Source organism: Eulemur rufifrons, chromosome 9, assembly GCF_041146395.1.
Source record: "Eulemur rufifrons isolate Redbay chromosome 9, OSU_ERuf_1, whole genome shotgun sequence".
Classification (NCBI taxonomy): domain Eukaryota; kingdom Metazoa; phylum Chordata; class Mammalia; order Primates; family Lemuridae; genus Eulemur; species Eulemur rufifrons.
In genome coordinates, this window is record NC_090991.1 from 26,870,930 (window position 1) to 26,884,122 (window position 13,193).

The following is a 13,193-nucleotide window of genomic DNA, read 5'->3' on the forward strand; positions in this document are numbered from 1 at the left end:
CTATCCTCTCATATGCATATTCTGTCATACAGGCTATTTGCCTAATCTGTATATTGCAAATATCTTCCCACTTTGCCATATGTGTTTAAACTTTGTTTTATGAAGTTTTCTTTCTTTTTCATTTCTTTCATTTCTTTTTTTTCTTTTCTTTCTCTCTCTTTCTCTCTTTCTTTTCTTTCTTTCTTTCTTTCTGTCTTTTTTGTTTGTTTGTTTTTTGAGACAGAGTCTCACTCTGTTGCCCAGACTAGAGTGCAGTGGCATCAGCCTAGCTCACAGCAACCTCAAACTCCTGGGCTCAAGCAATCCTCCTGCCTCAGCCTCCCGAGTTGCTGGGACTACAGGCATGCGCCACTATGCTCGGCTAATTTTTTGTATATATTTTAGTTTGGCTAATTTCTTTCTATTTTTAGTAGAGGGGGGGTCTCGCACTTGCTCAGGCTGGTCTCAAACTCCTGAGCTCAAACAATCCACCCGCCTCGGCCTCCCAGTCTTTCTCTCTCTCTGTCTCTCTGTCTTTTTCTCTCTTTCTCTCTCTTTCTTTCCCTCTTTTCTCCTCACAGAGATGAAGAGGATTTCTACTTTATAGAGATTTGTGTATGTAAATCTAGTCAAATTTTGTATTTAATTCTGACTTTGGTAACTTGCTTAGAAAGTCTTTCACTTCTTCAAAATTATAAACATAATTTTTTATTTGTATTTTTTACATGCGGTTTTGATTTACATTTGACTATTTTAATCTATCTGATTTTTTTAAAAAAAAGATAAAGTAGGAGGAAGCATTTTTTTCTTCTTTCCAGGAGTAAGCTAATTTTCTCAGTAGTCTTTGTGGAGCAATAATCTTTCCCCCTTGTGTCTGAAATGATGCTTTTATCATATATTTTTATGTATTTAGGTTCTATAGTCTTGGTATAAAACCTCTTGAATCATTGTGTCTGTTCTTTAAAAATATCCTACTCGATTCAGTTTATAAAGGTTTTATACATTTGGTTAAGAGTTTTGCATATTTGTTCATAAGTGAGATTGATCTGTGGGATTATTATGTCTGCTTTCTCTGGTTTTGGTAACAGTTATGCAGTCTTTGTTTAATGAATTTAAGAAGCCTCTCTGCTTTTTTCTGTGCTAACTTATGTTAGTATTTAACAAACATATATATTTCCTCATTTTTTCCTAATCAAAGACATGTTGTGGCTCTCCTCAAAGGATATTCAAGTATGAAGAGTTTCTGTGAGGACTATAACAGTAGCATTTTTTTAAACTTGCTTGAGGTAGAAGAGAGTGGAGGACAGATACCTTTTTGCCGTAAGGCAGACTCTCTTGAGCATATATCTTTTGATAACTCAGCCAATACAATGAAATTCTTGTGAAATATTTAACCTGGGCCTTGGGAAGATTATGGGCCCCTTAGGGACTCTGTGTTATTAGTTTAAGAAGGCACTGCTAGTCACAAATCCTCTGAAACTGGCATTTTGGATGTAAGAATTGTTTGGTGGTAATAGCAGTATAGTTCACATACAGCATTTTTTCCCATACACAACTTATTCTCAACTAGATTGCAAAGTATCTTAATTTTATTTCACAACACAAAATGTAGATATTTTATTTACAGATTTTATATATATACACATATGTGTGTATATATTACATAATACTTCCTTCTTTGAAAAGGAAAGTATATAAAAATCAAACTGGTAGACTGTCAGAAGATCAGACTTGAGGAGTACTTTCTATTTGCTTCACAATCTCATCCCCCTTTACCCCAATACTTTTTTCTTCCGTCTCAGACACTAGTATGTTCTCAGTTGTTGCTTGTTAATCTTTAATAAAATTTTTAAAAACAGCATTATTTCTTCCTGTTTTAAAGATATCATCTGTTTGATTTATTTTGGCAGAGAGAATAGTTAAGAGTCCTTCTGTAAAATAAAAAGACTTGGTAAGTAGGGTGGTTCTGGTGTGATCTTGGAGAGACAACTGTTAAATTTGGAAACTCCAATTCTAATTTACAGTGAGGAAGGAAGAAGATGGGGTGAGAAGAGTGATAATATTTACTATGTGGTCATGAATATGTGAATAATTAATCATTGCCTGAGATAGGATTTGCTCTTTTTTGAGGAGTCTAATAGGCATCTAGAAGGGCTCAGGAGTTTCTTGTAGAGTAGATTCTCCAGTGGTCTTGTTCCGGATTTCGGAAACACCTGTGAAAAAGCAGACGCTGACCCTGTGCTTGTAGTATTGAGTACGGGAGGGTTTAAGGACACCTCCAAACACAACTTATTCCTGATTGGGAGGAGGGACACTGATCACAGAAGTATTTCCACAGGTGAGGGTCATCTGTCATACTCTGAGTGTGGAAGGGGGCGCTCCCTGAGGTTTTCCTAGTTTGTTTTGTTCAAAATTGGAAGTAATGTTTGTGAGCCTGGGCAACATAGCAAGACCTCCTCTCGACCAAAAAAAAAGAAAAGGGTTTGTGCACTTGATCTTTCGAGTAACAGTGATCTACGAAGAAGCACCCAAGAGAAGGGAGGGGAAAAAAAAAGTAAGAGTGATCATTTGCTGCATGTTTGAAAGAGCATTTTGTGCTTACACTTGACGCTTTGGACTGACAACGTATATATAGACTGGATTTTCAAAGGAACTTTTACCGAATTTCATCTTGGTAGACTTGCTTATTTAGGTTATGGGTATAGCGGCTTAACTGCATCAGAAATCACAGGGACGGAGGCGGGCGCGGTGGCGCGCCCCTGTTGTCCCCCCTACTCCGGAGGCTGAAGCAAGAGGATCCCCTGAGGCCAGGAGTTTTCGCTGCGGGGGGGAAAAAAAAAAGGAAATCACAAAATCACAGTGCCATCAGTAACGCCAAATCTTCAAAGGCAGGAGCTAATTTATGTGCTTACATTTTAATCCGTAAAGCGTCTTTAAATTTTATTTCAGTAGTATTATCAAGCTTGCGGGCAAAGGACGCACTGAATGAGATCAGCAAAAGGGGTGTGGAATATGTAGATAAAACGCAGTGACTGCTGGTCATTCGTACCCTAGGCCTATGTTTCTTAAGATTATGACATATCCAGAAATACAAAATTATTGTTACATGGTTATTATAGTTGGAAAATCTTCATTCCGCAAGTAAAGGGCTCGATAGACCGCATGAGAAAAATGACCCTACTTTAGAGTGATTTGAATCTGAGTGTGAAGGGCCAGGCAACGACCAGAACTCATACTTACCTGGCAGGGGAGATACCATGATCACGAAGGTGGTTTTCCCAGGGCGAGGCTCATCCATTGCACTCCGGATGTGCTGACCCCTGCGATTTCCCCAAATGTGGGAAACTCGACTGCATAATTTGTGGTAGTGGGGGACTGCGTTCGCGCTATCCCCTGTTTTAACTTTGTTCAAGAATAGAACGTGCATTTGTGCGTAGTGAGAATGTCTTTGCTTTTTTTTTCTAGCGTCTAGCGTTTTTGGAGTTTCCAGGTTTTTTGTTTCGGTTTTTCGTACGTGTGTGGAATTCGTGCGTAGTTTTAGTCTAATGTGTGAGAAAACGGGGTGTCAGTGAATCTATCAACAGAGGAGTTTTAATTCTCAAAGAAATTTGCTGTTGTCTCTTCTCTCTACTCTGAGTCTCCGTTGTCCTCCGTTCTTATGCTTAAAATGTGTGCACGTTATTTAGTTCTTAGTTGTTAGGGAGCACATACATTAGTTGTTCTCTTGTTTTTTCACTTAAGACAATGATCTCCAGTGGGAAGGGTTTTAAAGCCAAGTTCCTGATACCTGGGGTTGGTTTGTTTCTCTGTCATGGAAGCCAATATGTATATATCCCTTACATTCCACTCTCCCCATTAAGCTACTGTAAAGGGTTACCACAAAGTTAGTGGTTTAAAGCTACACAAAATGTTTTACATCTCAAAGCAGTCTGAAGTCTAGGGGGCTACGTTTCTCAGGAGGCTCTAGGACAGAATCTGTTATCTTACATTTTTCAGCTTTGAGAAGCTGCCTTCGCTCCATTTTCAAAGCCAGCAATTTAGAAAATCTGACTTCTCTTTCATTTTTGTAATCTCTCTCTCTCTGGCCCTCCTGTGTCCTTCTCATAAGGACTCTGTGATTATGATAGGCTCAGCTGGATAATCAAACATAATCTTTTCATCTTAAATCCTTAATCACATCTGGAAAGTAACAGATTCACAGGTTCCAGGGATTAGGAAGGAAGACATTTTTGGTGGGGTGTTATTCTGCGTCCATCATCCAAAGTCTCCAATTCGTCCGGAGTTTTTGATGTCACCAAAAGGGGCTTGGAATATGTAGATGAGCGCAGTGTCTTCTGGTCTTATTTACACTGTACATATATTTCTTAGGATTTTGCAAATACTCTCGGTCCAAAATGTTTTTGTCTGGCTCTTATAATTGGGAGACGTCTTTATGTTATGAGTGATAAGCTAGAACTTGTGCAAGGAGATTGACCCTATGTGTAGTGTATTTGGAATCTGAGGGTGAGATGCCATGCGACCTTTCCAACTCATACTTACCTGGCAGGGGAGATACCATGATCACGAAGGTGGTTTTCCCAGGGCGAGGCTTATCCATTGCACTCCGGATGTGCTGACCCCTGCGATTTCCCCAAATGTGGGAAACTCGACTGCATAATTTGTGGTAGTGGGGGACTGCGTTCGCGCTTTCCCCTGTATTACTCTTTGTTAAAGAATAGAAACTATTCTCTCAAGTTAGTCTTGTGTTCTGAGCTATGGCCCCAGATGAGGCTTTCCGTTTTTTTACACTTAAATTCGCAAAGTAATTGGCCATGTTATAGCTTGGTGTGATTGTTGTAATGACAGGTTTCTCTCAATGTTTTTTTAGACCTTGAATTTGTTTTGTTTTCTTCTAAACTGGTTTTACTTCTTACTGAAGTATGTCATGTGCATGTGACTTTGAGAACATTGATAATGGGGTTTGGCCTGAAAGAGTCCGCTGTCCAATTTTTAGCTGTTTTTTCTGGAAACTTAATGTTTTTGTGCTGGTATTTATAATAAGAATTTACTTAAATATTTCCCACCCCAGTACCTTCCCTCTCTAGCCTTGCACTATAAATGGAGCAATTTTTGGTTCCTATAGTTGTATACTTTTATTATTTGTAGACCTCTCATTTGGAAATATGAGGATATTAGCAAGGCCTTATCCCACCCATAAAAAAATTAATGATGTAGATTGTGTAGAGTGGTAGAAGAAAGGGCAGGAACAAATGTGAATGGTAGGAATATGTGATTTATTTACTACTTGTAAATAATAATGACTTCTTTCTGGTTGGTCAGTTTTTTAATTGATACATAATGATTGAACAAATTTCTGCATTACATGAGATGTTTTGATACATCATACAACCTGCAATAATCAAATCAGGGTAATTAGGATACCCATCATCGCAAATGTTTATCATTTCTTTGTGTTGGGAGTAATATCAATTTTTAAATTTCATTTTGCTTAGTACAAATAAATACATGCATTGATCTTGTTTCCTGCAACTTTTCTAAGTTCAGTTATGAATTTTTAGGGTTTTTTGTGGTAAATGGTAATTTAGGGTTTTCTACATAAACTTCCGTGTCATATTAATTAATTTAGGATCTTTAAGATGAAGAGTAAGTCATTGTCTCCTTCAATGATTAGAAGACACACAACATGGAAATAAAGATTTCATTACTTACAGGTCAAAGGGGATACAAGGTATGCCTGAGGGCCACACGGAGCCTGGTCAGTGTGAGAAGGACAGAGGGAAGGACCCATGGACCAAAGCCTTTATTGAGATTTAGGGTATTACCCAAGCAGGTTTCCATGGGGAGTTCTCCCCCTTGCTCAGGCTTGTCTCAAACTCCTGAGCTCAAGCGATTCTCCTGCCGCCTTGGTCTCCCAGAGTGCTAGGATTACAGGCATGAGCCACGGAGACCAGCCAGGGATTAATTTTCTAATGTTAAACCAACTTTACATTCCTGGGATAAATCTTATTCGATCATGGTGTATTACCCTCATATATTGCTGGATTTGGTTTCTAATTTTTTAAAGCAATTTTGTGTCTGTGTTCATGAGGGATAATAGTCTGTATTTTTCTTGTATTTATCTGGTTTAGATATCAGAGTAATGCTGGCTTCTGAAAATAAATAGGAAAATGTTCTCTCCTGTTCTGTTTTCTCAGCTTGTGTGAAATTAGTATTGGGGATTTTGAACAGAAGAATGACATGATCTAATTTAGGTTTTAGCAGTCTTCCTGGCTGCTCTGTTAAAAGCCTGAGGGAGCAAGGATGAAGGGAGATGAGTCCAGACACTACAGCAATCTTACAAGCAGGGGATGAGAGCAGCTTGCCAAAAAGTGGCAACACACACACATATACACAAAGTGGTAACACTGGAGGTGAAGGGGTCAGATTCTGAATATAATTTTAAGGAAAAACCAGTAAGACTTGCTGGTGGATTGAATGTGGGATATGAGAGGAAAGGAAGTAGAAAAGGATGACCCTCAAATCCGTTTTATATTTCTCCTTTAATACATTTTTTTCACCAATTTAAAAATAGAATCTAGAGGGCTGCCTCTCCTGCCCTTCCTCTTTGCCCACTCCCATTCACGGGTGGGGAGGCCCAAGTATCAACATGTCAGGGTACTCAGAATCCTGAGGAGAAGGCTGGTCTCCTTGAACCTTTCTCTCTTTTTTTTAAACTTATGAAACTTATGCAAAACTTCTAATGTAAACTAAAGTAGAATAATACAGAATACTCCCATTTTACCATACCAGTTTAAGCATGATCAATTCAACGGCAGTCTTGTTTCATCTATCCCTCCGTACCCTAAAACACCCCCCACCTGATTATTTTGAAGCAAAGGCCATATATCATAGTATATATTTCACCCAAGATTAACTCATATCTCTAAAGATAGGGCTCTATTTCCTTTTCTGGACATTTTTGACAGCTTTATTGAGGTATAATTTATATACTGTAACATTAACGTATTGTATAATTTGATGATTTTTGGTATATTTATACAGTTGCCCAACCATCACTATAATCCAGAATATTTTCATGACTCCCCCTCCAAAATTCCCCTGTGTCCATTTGCAATGACTCCCGATTCCCATACCCCAACCCCAGCCACAGGCAGCAACTGATCACTGACTATGTCTATAGATTTGTCTTTTCTCGGAATTTCATATAAAACAGAATCATATACTATATAGTCTTCTGTGTCTGGCTTCTTCCACTTAGCATAATGTTTTTGAGGTTCATCCATGTTATTATATGTATCACTGGTTCTTCTTATTGATGAATAGTATTCTGTTATATATGGATATATTACATTTTGTTTATCCTTCTCTTGATAGATACTTGGGTTATTTCCACTTTTGAGCTATTATGAATAATGTTGCTATGGACATTTGCACACAAGTCATTGTGTCAACTGTGTCCACATATGTCTTTTCTTTTTTTTTTTTTGAGACAAAGTCTCACTCTGTTGCCCAGGCTAAAGTGCCATGGCGGCAGCCTAGCTCACAGCAACCTCAAACTCCTGGGCTCGCGTAGTGATCCTCCTGCCTCAAGCCTCCTGAGTAGCTGGGACTATGGGTAAGAACCACCACATCCAGCTAATTTTTTCTCTTTTTAGTATAGACGGGGTCTCGCTCTTGCTCAGGCTGGTCTTGAACTCCTGGCCTCAGGTGATCCTCCCTCTTTGGCCTCCCAAAGTAGTGGAATTACAAGCATTAGCCACGATGCCCTGCCTTTTGTCTATTTTTTAATTGGAAGGTTTGTCTTATCATTGAGTAGGACTCTTCTTCTATATGTCCACAATACGCTTCATCATTTCTCCTCCCTTGGCTATGTAATTTGCCAGCCCAGTAAAAAATGTTAATGAGAGCTCCTTGTTAAAAAATAGTTAAGAATTTGAAGACATTGATAGCAGAGTATTAAACCAGGTATGTGCAGGGCCTTGTGCTACTGTGTGGGTAACATGTCTATGAACCCAGCCCTGACCTTAACCTCTTCTCCATCTCTTTTATAGATTTCCATACGGCTCTCTCTCCCTTTCCCACGGTTAATCTCTAACTAGCTGATAGCTCTTTGTTTCACCTAGAACCTATAATCCCCCCAACTGAAACCTTCAGAAGAATCCATTGCCTCCTATCCAAAGCCTAAAGTGGGTAGTCTGGCATTCAGAGTCCTATCACACTCTAATGTTCGTTTCTGTGCCAGATGTCCATGAACAGATACCCCTCCCCTCAGCCTTAAGACCAACATGTACTATTGACGATGATACATTCCTCTTGGCCTACAGTGCCCGTCTTTACATGGGTAAATCCTACCCCTCTTTTCTTTCCTTAACATTTATTTTAATTACATATAAATAGACTTCGCAATTAAATAAATAGCACATATAAATAGCACATATAAATATCCCCTAACCTGCCACCTAAATCCCAGTTATTCTTTTTTTTCTTTCTATACCTTTTATTCTCCCTTCATAAGTAGTAGGATACTGTGTCTTCCCACTCCTTAAGACCTGTCTCAAATGTCATCCCTTCTAGGGAGCCTGCTCTGATTCCCTCTAAAGAAGTATCTCTTGTTGGGGCTTCATATCCTGAGGGCAGTCGGGGGTATTAAAGAGCTCTGGGCAAGGAAGTATGAATGACATGATTAGATTAGAGGAGCTCCAGTGCCCTTTCCTGGCATCTTGACAGTTTCTGAACCTTGAAAAAGAGAACTGGGATAGAAAATGCAAATAGAAAAGATACTCCACAAAACAGAGGCGGCCTGAGTATGCATAAGGGTGGATTCTTTGAAGAAAGGGAGCTGACCTGGGTATAGGCCTTGACCAAATTTTATTGCCTATTTCAAACTCCACCTAACTTTTGAATTTATAATGGCTTTCTTAAAATTAGTGTTTGGCTTCCTAAGCATTCTGTACTCTTTCAGAAGGAAAAAGGGAAAAGAAGAACAATGCTGATAGTGCTTTGAGTGACACTGAAAAACAGGCTTCAGTAAACGTTTAAAGGCGCAGAGCATGAGAAGGAAGGGAAGCTGGACATAACCAAAGGATAAAAACCAGCTGGAGAAAACCAAAGTAAAGGGGGCTTGTTTGTAATAGGTAAATAGATAACTCCAAGGCCACTGAGGAGAAACACGCCTTCCTCCAGGGGACTGTGTGTTGGCAGACTTTTTAGCACTCTGCTGTTGTGTTTAGGTTGGAGATGGCTTTGTTCTTAGCTCTGCATAGAGAATTGGGACTTTGCAGAATTATAAGACCAACTAACCTTTAATGAGCACTTACTGTTAAGTGATGTCAAAAGTGCTTATTTGGACTGTGAAGTGAGTGCACTTATATATTAGAAGTGACCATGCCATACATGGGCCTACAAGAGGGAGAGACTGGCTTTGGGTGAGATGAGAGGTGATTGTCCTGATGGGAGAGACATTCTGTCCTGAAGATGGATGCTTCAGTGTCAACCATTGAACTCTAAATGTATGGAAGTGCCAAGGTATATTATATATATATTACATATATCTAAAAATGTGTATTAGCATGTTATATGATTGATGTTAAGATGTTCTTTTTTCACATATCTGTGAAATGAGAATTCACCTTGCAATCCATGTTTTACTATTAATTTGCGGGGTTTTTTCTTTTTTTAATTATTATGGGTACATAATAGTTATATATCTTCATACGGTTCACAGGATATTTTGATACAGGTATACAATGTGAATAAATCAAATCAGGGTAATTGGGGTACCCATCATCTCAGACATTTCACATTTCTTTGTGTTAGGAACATTCCAATTCCACTTTTTCAGTTATTTTAAAGTAAATACCCTAACTTATTGTTGAATATAGTCATTTTGTTGTGCTATCAAATACTGTTCATTCTATCTAACTATATTCTTGCACCCATTAACCATCCCCACTTTATCCCTCCTGCCTGCTGCCCTTTCCAGCCTCTGGTAACCATCATATTACTCTTGGTCTCCATGAGATCAATTGTTTTTAATATTTATGTCCCACATATAAGTGAAAACATGTGAGATTTGTCTTTGTAGGCCTGGGTTATTTCACTTAACATAACGTTCTCCAGTTCCATCCATGTTGTTGCAAATGGCAGAATTTTATTTTTTTCTGTGGCTATATGATACTCCACTGTGTATATTTACCGCAAGTTCTTTATCCATTGATCTGCTGATGTACACTTAGGTTGGTTCCATATCTTGGCTATTGTGAATAGTGCTGCAATAAAGATGAGAGTGCAGATATCTTTTTGATATACTGAATCCTTCTCCTTTGGATATATACTCAGCAGTGGGATTTTTTTTTTTTTTTTGAGACAGAGTCTTACTCTGTTGCCCAGGCTAGAGTGAGTGCCGTGGCGTCAGCCTAGCTCACAGCAACCTCAAACTCCTGGGCTCAAGCGATCCTCCTGCCTCAGCCTCCCGAGTAGCTGGGACTACAGGCATGGCCACCATGCCCGGCTAAGTTTTTCTATATATATTTTTAGGTGTCCATATAATTCTTTCTATTTTTAGTAGAGATGGGGTCTCGCTCTTGCTCAGGCTGGTCTCGAACTCCTGAGCTCAAACGATCCGCCCACCTCGGCCTCCCAGAGTGCTAGGATTACAGGCGTGAGCCACCACGCCCGGCCTCAGCAGTGGGATTGATGGGTCATATGGTAGTTCTGTTTTTAGGTTTTTGAGAAACCTCCATACTGTTTTCCATAGTGGTTGCACTGATTTACATTCCCACTAACAGCGTACGAGAGTTCCCCTTCCTCCACATCCTTGCCAGCATTTGTTATTGCCTGCAGGGGTTTCTTCTTATTGGAACATAAAAGAATGGTAGTATATCTTGCAATTGGTATCAGATTAGATGAAATGTAAGTATTTATGTTAAAGGTGATTATTCTTTTTTTTTTTTTTTTTTTGAGACAGAGTCTCACTTTGTTGCCCGGGCTAGAGTGAGTGCCGTGGCGTCAGCCTAGCTCACAGCAACCTCAAACTCCTGGGCTTAAGCGATCCTATTGCCTCAGCCTCCCGAGTGGCTGGGACTACAGACATGCACCACCATGCCCGGCTAATTTTTTCTCTATATATTTTTAGTTGGCCATATAATTTCTTTCTATTTTTAGTAGAGACGGGGTCTCGCTCTTGCTCAGGCTGGTCTCGAACTCTTGACCTCGAGCGATCCACCCGCCTCGGCCTCCCAGAGTGCTAGGATTACAGGCGTGAGCCACCGCGCCCGGCCAAAGGTGATTATTCTTAACGATATAGAGAAGGGAGAAGGACAGAAGCAAGGCAAAGAAAGGCAAAAGATAGCAGAAGTAGTCTCCTGAACCAGATTACTTGAATCCGATTCATGGCTCTTCCACTTACATTGACCGTGTAAACTTGAGTGAGTTAACCCCTCTGTTCCTGTTAAAGAAAAAATTAATTCATTGCTACTTGTTAAAGCACAATAGGAAGACTTTATTTAGGACCATCAGATAGGTATAGGGACCACTCCAGTGGGATCTTCCGATAGGGGAGAAAGATTGGGCACAAGTCTCAATACAGCATGGATAAATGGGAATTTATAGCCAAGGAAGAGTGTGGGGATTCAGTGGATGGAAAATTACTAAGAGGGAACATCAAGGGTAAGGGGCATTCTGGGTAAACTGACCTAACAGGAGGATTCTTACTGAAGACAGGCCAAGGTGAACAGATATCACCTGGGAGGTGGTGCAGGATGAGGAACCTGATCAGCTATCAAGAATAGGGGGTTTAGGCCGGGCGCGGTGGCTCACGCCTGTAATCCTAGCACTCTGGGAGGCCGAGGTGGGCGGATCGTTTGAGCTCTAGGAGTTCGAGACCAGCCTGAGCAAGAGCGAGACCCCATCTCTACTAAAAAAATAGAAAGAAATGATATGGACAGCTAAAAAAAAAATATATATATATATAGAAAAAATTAGCCGGGCATGGTGGTGCATGCCTGTAGTCCCAGCTACTCGGGAGGCTGAGACAGGAGGATCGCTTGAGCTCAGGAGTTTGAGGTTGCTGTGAGCTAGGCTGACGCCATGGCACTCATTCTAGCCTGGGCAACAGAGTGAGACTCTGTCTCAAAAAAAAAAAAAAAAAGAATAGGGGGTTTGGGCTGAACTGATTTAGTAGGGTTCTTTTACTAAAACTGGATTTTACAAGAAAATGCACAGGTGGGGGCCTCAGAGAAGGTCCAGAAGCCTGACTAAAGTTTGACCAAACAAAAGATCTTTGTCATGCCTCAGGTTCTAGGTTTTTTATCTGTGAAATGGGGATGATTCCATTTCCTACCTCAAAAGTGCGAGCATTAAATGTAAAGTTCAGGTGCATAGTAAGTACTCAGTAGATGCTAGCTGTTAGTATTTCTTGATTTTCTTTAGGGTTTTTACTGGGTTGCCTACTCATATGTTATTATTATAATTATGCTTTACGGTTTAGGCTGTTGCTTTGTTAATTTATTTGGTTTAATCCTCACAAGAACTCTTCCAAAATCAGAAATGCGTATTTTACAAACTGAAGAACAGGTTAACAGGCTAGAAGCTTATTTACAGTCGTGCAGTGTGACACTGGATTGCAGACTAAACCTGGGATTCCAAAATCCCCCCTCTGCAATACACTCCGCCAGACACCCTAGACCCCCCTTGGAATAGGACGAAATGGTGCCGGGCTGGTGCGGAGCCAAAGAAGGCATGAAGTCGGCTCGTGACTAAAACCTCATTCGCGTCCGTTTTTTGCTCAAGGAAACTCTCCACACAGGAAGATATGAAAGCCTTCCGGTGCACCAGAAGTTGGGAGAGGGGTACATTTTGAAAATAGCTTGACAAACGTCACTAGAGTAGGCGGAAGCAGGAGGAGGAACCGGTAGTTGGAAGTCGGCCCAGAGGGTGCGCAGCGGCGGCTCAAGAGAATGTAGCTGCCGGGACTGCGCATGACGTCACGCCGGGAGGTGGAGTATGTAGATTGCAGACTGAGTGCATTTTGGAAGCACGTTCCCTGGAAAGAGATGCATATTATTTCTATCACCAATACAAAGATACAGTACGAAAATCTTCTTTTGCTTTGCGTGCACTATGTGGATACAGTACAGTTAGAATCATTTTTGGAGTGACCCGAACCTTACAGTGATGTGCGCTGCACCGGGTTCTGCCGGGGTCAGAAGCGACTC

The 13,193-nt window shown here is 40.3% G+C and overlaps 2 non-coding genes across 2 annotated transcripts; both read left to right on the forward strand.

Annotated features, from left to right (window-relative positions):
• Window positions 1-3,211: 3,211 nt before the first annotated feature.
• Window positions 3,212-3,375, forward strand: LOC138392809 (U1 spliceosomal RNA). Its single transcript, XR_011235076.1, has one exon. It is a non-coding gene; the product is annotated as a U1 spliceosomal RNA (small nuclear RNA).
• Window positions 3,376-4,510: 1,135 nt separating this feature from the next.
• Window positions 4,511-4,674, forward strand: LOC138392810 (U1 spliceosomal RNA). Its single transcript, XR_011235077.1, has one exon. It is a non-coding gene; the product is annotated as a U1 spliceosomal RNA (small nuclear RNA).
• The last annotated feature ends 8,519 nt before the right edge of the window (window positions 4,675-13,193 follow it).